This window comes from Heteronotia binoei, chromosome 14, assembly GCF_032191835.1.
Source record: "Heteronotia binoei isolate CCM8104 ecotype False Entrance Well chromosome 14, APGP_CSIRO_Hbin_v1, whole genome shotgun sequence".
Classification (NCBI taxonomy): Eukaryota; Metazoa; Chordata; class Lepidosauria; order Squamata; family Gekkonidae; genus Heteronotia; species Heteronotia binoei.
This window is the reverse complement of record NC_083236.1, coordinates 62,164,445-62,178,736: the sequence shown is the minus strand read 5'-3', so window position 1 is coordinate 62,178,736 and position 14,292 is coordinate 62,164,445. Positions and strand designations below refer to the sequence as shown.

Below are 14,292 nucleotides of genomic sequence, written 5' to 3'. Positions count from 1 at the left end.
AAACTATCGAATTGTATTGACTGGTTTTTAATATTGTTAAATTTAATGTTTTATATTGTTAAATTTAAAGGTTTTATTTATTACTGTATGTTTTTAAGAAATGTTGTTAGCCGCCCTGAGCCTGCCGAGGCGGGAGGGCGGGATATAAATAAAATTTATTATTATTATTAACTCTTGCTGTACTGAGTCTCGTCCAATAGAAAAAAGAGAGGCTTGGCTCAGTAGCTCTGCTGTACGATTGAGAGAGCCTGACAAAGCAAGCTATCCCTCCCCTCTCCTCCCAAAGGGAGGAGCCTCAGTCAGTGGGAAAAACAGAGGCTTTGCTCCATAGCTTGTCCCGGTCTAACTCTCCTCTTCTCCGCGGGGCTTCCGTCAGATTTCGCACAAGCTGCCCCGGGGACCGCAACTTGCTCAGTCTCCTTCATGAAGCGAGCAAGATCCTCTAAAAACCGGTTTCTGCTTGCTGCGTGAAAGAGGCAAAGCGAGTTGCAGCCCCAGGCAGCTTGTGCGAAATCTGACGGAACCCCCCGCCCGGGAGAAAAGAAGAGTGAGAGTGGGGTAAAGCTAGTGAGGAATCGGTCTGTGGAAGAGCTGGCAGGATCCAACCATTCACTTAGCATCAATTTGGTCCCCCCCCCAAAAAAAGGGCGGGCAGGATAAGGTTGCCAACCTCCAGGTGGTAGCTGGAGATTTTGGGAATTACAGCTGACCTCCAGACTACAGAGGTCAGTTTCTCTGGAGAAAAATGGCTGTTTTGGAGGTTGGACTCTACGCTCTTACACATGGCTCAGTCCTTCTTCTCCCTAAACCCTGCACTGCCAAATCTCCAGGAATTTCCCAACTCAGAGTTGGCAACCTTAGATACAGCTCAGTTGAAGCTCTCCATCCCGGGGAACATTTGCATGGCCAATTTATTCATTGTGAACTTTGGGCTGCCAGTCCCCTGGTGGGCAAACCGGAAATTGCAGCATACTGATTAGCAAACACTAGAAATAAACCACTGCTTTTTTATGTTGCAAATAAATGCTTAAGCCATTTCTTTCACCAAGATGCAATTATATTATCATCACAAACCAAAATTCATTAAATGTCCATAGGAAAATCAAAAAGTTATTTCACACCACTCTTGTAAGGTAGTACTTTCAAAATCAGAATGTTATTTCACACCACTCTTGTAAGGTAGTACTTTCAAAATCAGAATGTTATTTCACATCACTCCTGTAAGGTAGTACTTTACAGTCCACTGTCTCAGTTCTCCTTTGCTTAAAAAACGTAGACAGTAGGGGAGGGATGGTAGCTCAGTGGTAGAGCATCTGCTTGGTAAGCAGAAGGTCCCAGGTTCAATCCCCGGCATCTCCAACTAAAAAGGGTCCAGGCAAAAAAACTCAGCTGTTCAAGGGGAGGAACGGTGGCTCAATGGTAGAGCCTCTGCTTAGGAAGCAGAAGGTCCCAGGTTCAATCCCCGGCATCTCCAACTAAAAAAAGCGTCCAGGCAAATAGGCATGAAAAACCTCAGCCTGAGACCCTGGAGAGTTGCTGCCAGTCTGAATAGACAAGACTGGCTTTAGGGGAGGGACGGTGGCTCAGTGGTAGAGCATCTGCTTGCTAAGCAGAAGGTCCCAGGTTCAATCCCCGGCATCTCCAACTAAAAAGGGTCCAGGCAAGTAGGCATGAAAAACCTCAGCTTGAAACCCTGGAGAGCCATGAAGTGGGCTATAGCTCAGTGGTAGAGCCTCTGCTTAGGAAGCAGAAGGTCCAAGGTTCAACCCCCGGCATCTCCAACTAAAAAGGGTCCAGGCAAATAGGTGTGAAAAACCTCAGTTTGAGACCCTGGAGAGCCGCTGCCAGCCTGAGAAGACAAGACTGACTTTGATGGACCGAGTGTCTGATTCAGTATAAGGCAGCTTCATATGTTCATATATGTACCACGCTTGTATAGGATTCCTCCTATGGGTAGCAGACCGAAGTCTGACAGGTGTGGCGGCTACACAGGTCCTAGGTTCAGTTCTGTGTTTCACCTTCCACTGGCCGCTTTTCTTTGAGCTTTGGAACCTTTGCTAAAGGCAATTGCTCACACGTTACAATTACAACATTACTTTGCAGCTTGTAGGAATGGTTCTCAAGCTGCAGAGTAATGTTGCAAGCTGCAAAGTAACAGCCACGCTGGTCTGGAAGTCAATTTTGGCTAAAAAAAAGTAAGTTAAAATATAATAAACGGTAACAGTAGAGATGCTCCGGCTCTAAATGTAAAAAAGGTGGTGGGGGAGGAGCGTTCTCAGTAGGTAATGTTAAACTGGCGCTTGCCCTAAGAAACCCCATTGATCCATGGAAGGTTTATAGGAGGAACTCTCATTAATGCTAATTGAATTTACATGCTAGCTCCCATTAGCATTAATAAGAGTCAACCATCTCGCCCGACAGGAAAGCAAATGCCATAAAATGAAGAGGAGGGTCAAAACTGAAAGAAAAAGAAAGGGGGGGGAAGGGGGAACCGAAACAAAAATACCCCAAATCGATAGGGTTTCCAACCCCCGGTTGGGCAGAGAGTGACAAGAGAAAACCCCAAAGGGTTCCGTGCTAACCAGCCTCAACAAGAAGTCACAATACAATCTTTTTTAGAAAATTCCACGTATTAACACTCTCATATACAAAAAATGTTTCCTAACCAACATAGGTAAAGGTAGTCCCCTGTGCAGACACCAGTCGTTTTCGACTCTGGGCTGACATTGCTTTCACGTTTTCACGGCAGGCTTCTTACAGGGTGGTTTGCCATTGCCTTCCCCAGTCATCGACACTTTCCCCCTAGCAAGCTGGGTACTCATTTTACCGACCTCGGAAGGATGGAAGGCTGAGTGAACCTGGAGCTGGCTACCTGAACCAGCTTCCGCTGGGATTGAACTCAGGTCGTGAGCAGAGGGCTCTGACTGCAGTACTGCAGCTTTACCACTCTGCACCACGGGGCCCTGTTTTTAGAAATATATAACATACTTATTAACACTCTCATATACAAAAAATTGTTTCTTAACCAACATACCCTGATGCAAACACCCCAAAACAAGTGTCACACAGAAGGACTCTTAGGGTGTTTTTACATTCAGTTTGATCCAGAGTTTGAGTCTTCAAATTGCCTGCCACTGTTCCACTTTAATTATTTTCCTTTTACATTTAAGTGTTTCAATTTGGCGGGGGGGGGGGGTTGTCTCTGATCAGAGGGCAGCCGGAATACCAGTGCTTAGGTAAACGTATGTGATTGCTTGGAAATCGTGTCAACACTGCAAAAACAATACAAATTTAAATCACTAGATGAGGCAAGCAATGATATGTAAAAATTGCAAGTGCTGTCCGTTCTCATGCAGATTACTGCACCTTGTGGTGGCTTTTGGAGGAGTCTTTTAAAATGCAGGAAAACTTTTACAATACAAGTTCGAAACGCCCGTAGAGAAAAGACCAGACCAAAACTAGTCTCGAGAAAAACGCTTCTGCGTCGTCGTCGAAACCCATCACACTGAAACAAATGTAAATGCCTCGGGAAGCAACGATGCGAAACAGTTATGAGAACGTTATGTAACGTAAAAAGTGAGTTTACAATGCGGAGACAGACAGTCGCAAACTGCCAGTGTAAAAACACCCTTAAAGGGAAACAGTTTCATATAAAATCCTCCTCCTTCCAACGGGCTCTCTAGTCTTGCTTCTGAAGAGACCCAAAGTTGATAAGGGTTGTAATCTTCAGTAGAAATCCTTAAAATTCTTGAAATTTGCAAGACCTTGTGAAGTCTATGGAATCTTGCCATGCTGTGTGGAAAAGCTGGTTAAAGCTTTCATCGAAACGAGGGAAGATAAAGTACTACCTCATCGCTGTGTATGCTGTGCTTTAATAATTATTGAATTTCAAGAATTTCTGCTGAAGATTGCAAACCCCCACCCCCCCAAGAACCAAGAATACAGAGCAACACTACCACTGATGGACCTCTGCTCCATATGTTTGTCCAATTCCCTCTTGAAGCTGTCTATGCTTCTAGCTGCTACCACCTCCTGTGGTGCCCATCCACTCCAACACTCTGTCACACAGTAGCCAGAAAAAAACCCTGGTACCATCAGGAGATTGGTGCTGGAGAAGAATCTTGAGAGTCCCTTGGACTGCACGAAGATCAAATCAGTCAGTCTTAAGGGAAATCAACCCAGACGGTTCCCTGAAAGGTCAGATGCTGAAGCTGAAGCTCAAAGACTTTGGCCACCCAATGAGAAGGGAGCACTCCCTGGAGAAGATCCTGATGCTGGGGAAGACAGAAGGCCAAAGAAGAAGGGGACGGCAGAAGATGAGATGGCTGGACAGCGTTACTGATGTAACAAATACGAATTCGAGCAGACTTTGGAGGAGGGTGGAAGACGGGAGGGCCTGGCGTGACTTTGTCCATGGGGTCACAAAGAGTGGGACTCGACTGCGACTGAACAACAACAACACCACCACCATCAGGAGGTCCACCAGTGGGGCCAGGACACTCGAAGCCCTTCCGGTGCTTCTTTTTTTAGCGTTACCAACTGTGGAGAAATACCTGGGGATTTGGGGAGTGGAACCTGGGGTCTGAGGAGGGGAAAGACCTCAGCAGGGTATAATATCATAGAGTCTGCCTTCCAAAGCAGCCATTTGCTCTGTGTTATCTGGACATCAAATGTAACAGCAGGTGAAGTCCAGGTCCCACCTGGAGATTGGCAACCATATGCTACCTATAGTCACTGTATACCAGGGGTGGCCAACGGTAGCTCTCCAGATGTTTTTTGCCTACAACGCCCATCAGCCCCAGTCATGGCTGATGGGAGTTGTAGGCAAAAAAACATCTGGAGAGCTACCGCTGGCTACCCCTGCATATACAATGGCTATTCCGTGCATCATCAAAATAAAAATGCATCTCAGCCACAGAGAAATGCAGCATCCCTATTGTGTGGCAGTCACACCAAACAGGCACTCTGGATTATGATCCAATTTAATCCCCTTGCTTTGGGAATAAGTTATCTTTATTACTGTTACCTTTTCTAAAGGGAAACTTCGGTCTAAGTTTTCCCTAGAGCTAAGCTGTTCTGTCAGTCTTCTCTTAACAGGCCACTCTTAGCACTGTGCTTTTAGTTGTCTGTCCCAAAGTGACACTTAAACCATTTTTTTTTTGTAAGGTGGACTGAACAATGACTCAGCACATTCCCCCCCCTCTCCCCCCTCCCTGTGCCCACCTGAATTGTTATGCTGAGATGACGGGAATGAACTGCCTGCTAACACAGATTTATAGGCCCTATTACTGCCCAACTTATTTTTTATTATTTTTAAGAGCATCTGAGAATATATTGGACATGTGGAGATCCAATGTAATAGCAAGAGATCTCCAGACAGCCCCCCCCCCCGGCAATCCTATAGAGTACTATTGTACTCAGAGCTTTTTTTAAAAGCAGGAATTCCTTTGCATATTAGGCCCCACCCCCCTGATGTAGCCAATCTTCCTGGAGCTTACAGTAGGCCCTGTACTAAGAACGCTGTAAGCTCTTGGAGGATTGGCTGCGTCAGGCGTGTGTGGCCTAATATGCAAAGGAGTTCCTGCTAAAAAAAAAAAAAAAACCTCTGATTGCACTCAAAGGACTGAAAGCAGTGACACAGAGGAGAGAGGAGGAGATTGGATTTATACCTGGCCCTTCACTACTCAAAGGAGTCTTAGAGCAGCTTACGTTACAATCTCCTTCCTTTCCTCTTCCCACAACAGACACCCTGTGAGGTAGGTGGGGCTGAGAGAGCTTTTTCAAGAACTGTTCTTGAGAGAACAGCTCTGAGAGTGCTGGGACTGGCCCTAGGTCTCCCAGCCGGCTTCATGTGGAGAAGTGGGGAATCCAACCCAGTTCCCCAGGTTAGAATACGTCGCTCTTAACCACTACACCAAGGAGGAAATAGAAGCTGCTCTGACTTGTACCTTGAAAGCTGTTTCCCAGGCTAACGCCTGGCTGGCATCCATTTTGGCTGAAGCAGTGCCCTGCACTTAAAGAATTGTGGTGATATTAAAAGCGGTGTTTCTGGCTTTCTAACCTATAAACTGCCCCTTAGCGGGAGGAGGGCTCTGAGTGCTATCAGTATCAGAGAGGGTCCTTATTAAGAAGAAGATATTGGGTTTATATCCCGCCCTTCACTCTGAATCTCAGAGCAGCTCACAATCTCTTTTACCATCATCCCTTTTAACATAACATCAAAGAGATTAGCACCAATTGTTCTAATTATTGATGGCGTGACTGTTTTAATTGAATGTGTAATTTATAATACATATTGTTTTTAACTCTTTGTTGTGGTTTTATGTTGTGAGCTGCCCTGAGCCTGCTTCGGCGGGGAGGGCGGGATACAAATCAAACCAAATAAGGAAACACCTTCCTCCCCCACAACAAACACCCTGTGAGGTGTATGGGGCTGAGAGAACTCTCCCAGAAGTTTCCCTTTCAAGGACAACTCCTACGAGAGCTATGGCTGACCCAAGGCCATCCCAGCAGCTGCAAGTGGAGGAGTGGGGAATCAGACCTGGTTCTCCTAGATAAGAGTCCACACACTTAACCACTACAGCAAACTGTGCAATCTTGCATTGACAATACATCATTTCCGAGTCAAGGCCACAAATATGTTGGGATAAATCATGCCGCATGCAAGGGGCCACATGCCTATTAATTGTCAGATCAAAGACACCCCAGGCTGCAGGCCTCGGATTCAGCAGAAGCTCACAGGAGCACAGCTCCTGAACCTTTCTGAGGGTTCCCCCTCTTCCTCCCCACCTATCTTGTCCATTGAATAGGAGGTGCAGCTGCATAACAATCCCTGGATTAGGAGAGGGGGCAGCCAGCCAGCCACCAGGGGCTTTGCCAGGCCCCCAGCAGCCCTCATTAACCCCTGGAGAAGCCCACGCCACCCTGTCTCCACTTCATATTTGGGTTGCTAGCCTTTTGACTAGGGAGCAGGGTGGCGGCCCAGGAGGGCCCCAGGCAAGCGAGGCCTGCTTGGGCTGGCTGGATCGCTAGCCAGCCCAAGCAGGCCTTGCTTGCCCAGGGCTCTCCTTTCTTAAATCGAGTTGCTTTTGGCTGGGGAGGTGGCATATGCTAATGATTTATGTTAATGAGCTGCACCACCTATTTTCCTACAAAATGACCCCTGCCCAAGTGTCTTGCTGGGTCCAATGTACCGTCATGGATAACTTCCGTGGGTGGTGGGCTGCCTATGAAGTTGTGTTTACGGGGAATTCAATAGGCTGCTGTTAGGTGAGTGCCTCCCTATGCGCTAATCATGGGATGAATACCTAATGGCATGTATCATTGTACTGTGTGCTTAGCCGGTCGGCAGGTAATGCCATTTTGTCGGAAACAAAACACAGTGTGAGCAGAGGGACTTGGTGGCAATTTCTCTCGTCAGATATTGCTAGGAAATGTCTTTGACTTGAACCTTGATTTCTTTTTTTTCTTCGCTCTCCCGGTTTAGCCCTTGATCCCCACCCACCAAAGTTCTCCTGCGCAAATTCTCAGTAAAAGGAGGGGCGTGCGACATCCCCGGTGGATCACGTCCCGTAGCTTCTTGACAGCATCTCAGATCTCTTCGCACATGAAAGAGGAGCTAAAAAATTTCTTTCCTCCCCGGATTCATTTTTAATGATCTGCCGGAACAGAGAAAGGAGGCAGGAACATGGCAGCTCCAATGGGACACCCACTGTCTGGGGCAACTTGCTCATGACGAGGCCTAGGGACACTTGGCTCTTGTTCTTTTCAACCGATCCGGCGTCTCTGTCTTAATTAGAGCGGGAAGCCGCCGGGGAGTCTACCAGGCCAACAGCTGCGGGAGGCTGCTGTAGAAAGCGCACTTGATGAAAAGTGAAAAGTGACACAGGAGAGTGGAATTCCATCCACTAGCTTCTATTGTCTTCCTCAGAAGAAGGGGTCGCCGACTCGCCGTCACAACGAGCCATCCTAAGGAGCAGGCCCCATTTTGGGCAAGAGCTCACAGGAGCAGTGCTCCGGAACCTCTAAACCACAGGAGGTGGTGGCGGCTACAAGCATAGCCAGCTTCAAGAGGGGATTGGATAAAAATATGGAGCAGAGGTCCATCAGTGGCTATTAGCCACAGTGTGTGTGTGTGTGTGTATTGGTCACTGTGTGACACAGAGTGTTGGACTGGATGGGCCATTGGCCTGATCCAACATGGCTTCTCTTATGTTCTTCTGTGACACAGAGTGTTGGACTGGATGGGCCACTGGCCTGATCCAACAGGGCTTCTCTTATGTTCTTCTGTGACATAGAGTGTTGGGCTGGATGGGCCATTGGCCTGATCCAACATGGCTTCTCTTATGTTCTTATGTGGCACAGAGTGTTGGACTGGATGGGCCATTGGCCTGATCCAACATGGCTTCTCTTATGTTCTTATGTGACACAGAGTGTTGGACTGGATGGCCCATTGGCCTGATCCAACATGGCTTCTCTTATGTTCTTAAACCAGGGATGTCAAACTCATCCGTTATGAGGGCTGGATCTGACATAAGTGAGACCTTGTAGGGACTGGCCATGTGTGTCACAAAATGTAATGCAAGGTAGCAGAGATATAAACTTTATACAGGACACAGACAAACACAAAGGTGTTTTTTTTTAAGGTTAAAATAAATCATGCTTAAAACATTAGTACTTGGTCTTAAAGGTGCTTTCTTTGAATCTCTTCTGCACAATCCAGGGAACATGGCAAAGGAAACTCTGGCTCCTTCCTTCCTCAGGGGACCAGGAGGGAGAGGAGCCTCAGCCAATAGAAGGAAGGGAGGCTTGACTCAGTAGCTCTGCTGTGCGACTGAGAGATTGAGAGAACCTGGCAAAGCATGTTATTCCTCCCCCCTTCCTCCCCAAGGGAGGAGCCTCAGCCAATGGAGAAAATAGAGGCTTTGCTCTGTAGCTCCTGTGTGATTCAGCAAGCCTGGCAAAGCAAGCTGTGATGCAGAAGGAAACAAGAGGGAGGGAGAAGGAAGCAGAAGGCAGCCTATTGCTTGGGAGCCCTCTGAGGGCCTTTCAGCCCCCGGGTCGCATGTTTGACACCCCTGCTCTAAATTTTATTGTGTTGTTTGTTTCTTAAGCCCCCCCCCCTCCCCAATACTTGCTTCTGGGCTCCATTGTACAACCCCCCTGTGAGAATTTGGTTGATCTCTAAGAATAGGCAAACTTTCTAATATTTTCCCCACAAAAACTAGACAAATAACCAAAACATATAAATCAGACAGATGGGAATCTTCCGCTTGCCACTGTGGCCACATAGGAGCAAGTAATTTTTAAAAGAATGATGGGAGGAAAGTTTTATTATGACAATTCTAATTCAAGAAGCATTTTAAGGTAGATGCTGAGCGGATATCATTTAGTACACCTTCTGGTGATGTCGGGTATATGACATATGTAAATGAGTCACGTAAATGAGTTGGGCTAATGAGTTCAGATGATGAAGCTGAAGCTCAAATACTTTGGTCACCCAATGAGAAGAGAGCACCCCTGGAGAAGATCCTGATGCTGGGGAAGACAGAAGGCAAAAGAAGAAGGGGACGGCAAAAGATGAGATGGCTGGACAGTGTTACTGATGTAACAAACACGAATTTGGGCAGACTTTGGAGGATGGTGGAAGACAGGAGGGCCTGGCGTGACTTGGTCCATGGGGTCACAAAGAGTCGGACTCGACTGTGCAACAGAACAACAATGAGTTCTGGCACCTCTTTTTCTACAAAACGATCCCTGCTAGGGAGATACCTAGAACTGATACATGCCTACTTCTGTTTGACGTGAAAGAAAAGTCAAAGTAAGGATGGAGAATTCTGAAGGTTAAATAGTGCTCCCGGAATTGGGTTGCATTAGGGTTGGGGGTGGGGATATGGGGGAGCATAATGTCATCTGTGTTGTTATGTCACTTCTGGGGAAAACTCCAATTAAACATTAGGTAGCTCTAGAAATTAACAGAAAAAAATCCTCTATGGTAAACCATAGAGTTCCCAGCAATTCCTAGAGCTACCCTATGCCATTTGAGGGGTTTCCCCAAAAGTCATGCTGTGATGTTGCTGATATCATCTGTTAAGATTCCTTTTTTCACCTGCCACCGCCTCTTGAGCTTAACAAACAAACAAGCCAAACAGTTTCGGGTACTATTTCAGGTACAGAAACAGGAAAGCAGCAATCCTTGTTATACAGATAAGAAATGGAACATCGCTCCTGCCTCATCTCCCCGCAAGCCAACATTCGAACAACAATAGCAATTACACTTGCAGACTTACAAAGACTTTAATGCCTTGCCTAGCAAAACAGACAACATACATCTAGGCCTGTAACAGCAGGCAAGTGTCACGGCTGGGGCCGGGTCAGGCAAAGTCCAGAGGCAGTCCGAGGTCTGTAGCCAGTAAGCAGGAGGGTCCGAGGCGCCAAATCCGAATCACTGTAGAAGTATCGCAGGTCTGAGGTCCAGAAGCCGAGGTCAGGGAGTCCAGAAGTCCAAAGCCAAAGTCAGGGAGTCAGGAACCAAAGTCAAGCCGGAGTGGATGCTAGAATGTCAGGGAGATGACTAGTTGCTTCCACAAAGCTTCCTCCCAAAGCCCACAGCTATATAGCCCTCTGCTGGCTGTTGCCCGTTTGGGCTAATTGCTGGCTCAGGGAGGCAGCCAGGATCCTGTTACCACTCAAGTATCCTTGCTCTTAGAAGGGCCAGAATCCTCTCAGAACTCAGGGCTCAGGGAGCGTCTTGCTTGTGAGCGTGCCGCCCTCCTCCGATCCCTGAGGTCCTGCCGGAGGCGGTCACGCACACGAGCCACCCGAGAGGGCGAGGCAGGGGGGCTGGGATCTTCTCCAGCAGGAGGCAGGGGCACTGGTGCAGGTGGCAGGGGCACAGTTTCCTCATCAGACTCAACTTCCTCTGAAGGGTCCCCAGCACCCATGACACTATCCCCCCCCCCAGGGCCCCCCTCCGTCGAGGGACCTGGAAGGTCGGGGTGGTCGTTGTGGAACTGGTGCACCAAGTCCGGGGCATGAAGATTGTCCTCGGGCTCCCAAGACCGGTCTTCTGGGCCGTATCCCTCCCAGTCCACCAGGTACTGGAGGCCTCCACGATGGTACCGGGAGTCCAGGATCTGGCGCACCTCATATTCTTCCTCGTCATCCACCAACACTGGTGGTGGCGGCGGTGGGGAAGGAGTCCGAGCTGGGTCAGGGGGTGCAGCCGGAACAAGGAGGGAGCGATGAAACACGGGGTGAATGCGGAGGTGGGGTGGCAACTGGAGCCTGAAGGCGACGGGGTTTATTTGTTCAACGACGGGGTAGGGTCCAATGAACCGTGCATCCAGCTTGTGAGACCGACCAGGCCGGCGCAGGTAGCGAGTTGAGAGCCACACCTGATCCCCCGGCTGCACTGGAGGGCCTTCTTGCCTCTTTCGGTCCGCAGCCCGTTTATATGCCTCCTTGGCTTGCTGTAGCTGCTCTCGGAGCAAGTCTTGGCTGGCACGGAGTTCTTGCAGGTAGGCATCGACGGCGGGGACATTCGTGGGTGGTAGGATCGCTGGGAAGAACCGAGGGTGGTACCCGTAGGTTGCAGCAAACGGGGTCATTTGGGTGGATGAATGGACCGCGTTGTTGTATGCAAACTCCGCTAGGGGCAATAGAGTGGTCCAGTCATCCTGCTGCTAACAGGTGTAACAGCGGAGATATTGCTCTAGCGTGGCATTGGTGCGCTCTGTCTGGCCATCTGTCTGTGGGTGGTAGGCCGAGGACAGGTGCACTCGAGTACCCAGGCTGGAATGGAGGGCTTGCCAGAACCGAGAGGAGAACTGAGGGCCCCGATCGGAGATCAGATGGGCTGGGAGTCCATGCAGACGAAAGATGTGTTGCAGGTAAAGCTGGGCCGTCTCCTGAGCTGTGGGGAGTTTCGGGCACGGAACAAAGTGGGCCATCTTGGTAAATAGGTCGACGACCACCCAGATACAAGTCTGACCCTTGGAGCGTGGAAGTTCCGTGATGAAGTCCATCGAGATGGTATCCCAGGGTCCTGAAGATGTGGGCAAGGGCTGCAGCAACCCTGAGGGTTTGGCTGGGATATCTTTGGCCCGTCGGCAGACGTCACAGGAGCTGACATAGCGGGCAACATCAGCGCGAACTCGTGGCCACCAGAATTCCCTTGTCAGCAAGTGGGTGGTCTTATGCTGTCCAAAGTGCCCGGCGGGTAACGAGTCGTGGGTCAGGCGTAGCACTTCTGCCCGCAAGGGCCCGGGCGGCACATAGAGGCGTTCGCGGTGTAGCAAGAGGCCGCCTCGAGTCGTGAACTCCCCTGTTGGGTCATCTTGGAGAGCCTGGAGGTGTTGCTGGACCCAGGGATCATTGGCCTGGCTAGCCCGAATGTCCTCCACGAGTGCTGGTGAAGTGGAGGTGGCTGCAAATACTGAGGGCGGCAGGATTGGAGCAGCGGGCGCGGTCTCAGTTGAGGCAGGGGCGTATTCCGGTTTCCGGGAGAGCGCGTCTGCTTTCCGGTTCTGGGTATGGGGGATGTAGGAGATCCGGAAGTCGAAGCGAGAGAAGAATAGGGACCACCGGATCTGGCGCTGGTTGAGACGGCGGGTGGTCTGGAGGTGTTCCAAGTTCCGGTGATCGGTGAGCACTTGAACAGGGTGGCGAGCCCCTTCGAGGTAATGTCGCCAAACCTCAAACGCCGCCTTGATCGCGAGCAACTCCCTCTCCCAGATGGTATAGTTCCTCTCTGCAGCAGTGAGCTGGCGCGAGTAATAGGCGCAGGGCTGTAGTGGCTGGGACGGCTCCTCGCGCTGGGACAGCACTGCTCCCAGGGCCACGTTGGAGGCATCAGCTTCCACCGTAAAGGGAAGCTGGGGGTCGGGGTATCTCAGGAGTGGCCCGGTGGCAAAGCGAGTCTTCAGGGTGGAGAAGGCGTTATCGGCCTCTGGGGACCAGTGGAAGGGTTCTTTGGGGCGGAGTAGTTGAGTCAGGGGTGTGGTCAGGGATGCGTAGGCCGGGATGAATTGCCGATAGTAGTTGGCAAAACCGAGGAATCGCTGCAGGTCTTTGCGATTCTGAGGAGCCTGCCAGGTCAGGACCGCTTCTACTTTTTTTGGGTCCATGAGGATCCCCTGCGGTGACACGATGTGCCCAAGGAACTCGACGGAGCGCAGGTCGAAGTCGCACTTCTCCAGCTTGGCGTAGAGACCATGGGCTCGTAGGCGCTGCAGGACCTGGCGGACGTGCTCGGCGTGCTGGGCAGGATTGCGGGAGTAAATTAGGATGTCATCCAGGTATATGATCGCGAAGCGGTCGAGCAGGTCCCGGAATATGTCATTCATGAACCTCTGGAAGACAGCGGGGGCATTGGTCAGTCCGAAGGGCATTACCAGGTGCTCGTACTGCCCGTATCGGGTCCCAAACGCGGTCTTCCATTCGTCTCCGGGCCGTATGCGCACCAAATTGTACGCTCCACGGAGGTCCAGCTTGGTGTAGATTTGGGCCCCCTTTAGGCGATCCAAGAGTTCAGGGATCAGTGGTAGAGGGTACCGGTCGCGGATGGTGATCTTGTTCAGGGCCCGGTAGTCATTGCACAGCCGGAGCTCCCCACTTTTCTTCTTCACGAAGAGCACTGGAGCAGATAGGGGAGAGGTTGAGGGTCGGATGAATCCGCGTTTCAGGTTCTTGTCCAGGAAGTCTCGCAGAGCTGCCAACTCCGGCTCCGACATTGGGTACAGACGCCCCACCGGGAGTGGTGCCCCAGGTACCAAATCAATGGCACAGTCGTAGGGCCGGTGAGGGGGAAGCTGATCAGCTCCTGTCTCTTCAAAGACATCAGCAAAGTCCACATACTTCTGAGGGAGCTGAGGACCACCACTCGGGATGCCAGCTGCTAGAGTGGTGGGAGGAGTCAGATGGGGGCATGGGTCTCGGAAACGTAGTTCCTGCTGGGCCCAGTCCACGATGGGGTTGTGCAGCTTCAGCCAGGAAAGGCCTAGAATCAGCGGGAAGCGAGGCATGCGGGCGACATCAAACCGCAGCTGTTCTTGGTGCTGCTGGACGTGGAAGGTGATGGGACAGGTCTCCTGGGTGACGGGGCCAGAACGGAGGAGGCGCCCGTCAATAGCCTCCACCAGCGACGGAATCCCTTTTGTCTGCACAGGGATCTGGTGCTGCTTCACAAAGGCGGCATCTATAAAACAGTGGGCCGCTCCCGAGTCCAGCATGGCATACACGAACAGCCAGCGTTCGTCAGGCAGACGGAGTTTGACTGGTAGCAGGAATGGC

The 14,292-nt window shown here is 50.3% G+C and overlaps 1 protein-coding gene and 1 non-coding gene across 2 annotated transcripts in view; one reads left to right on the top strand and one right to left on the bottom strand.

The window, feature by feature from the left end:
• CDH13 (cadherin 13) overlaps nt 1-14,292 on the bottom strand; it is a 1,257,603-nt gene that overhangs the window by 1,143,203 nt on the left and 100,108 nt on the right. The gene's annotated exons all lie outside the window — the stretch shown is intronic.
• TRNAS-GCU (transfer RNA serine (anticodon GCU)) lies at nt 1,578-1,644 on the top strand. Its single transcript has one exon. It is a non-coding gene; the product is annotated as a tRNA-Ser (tRNA).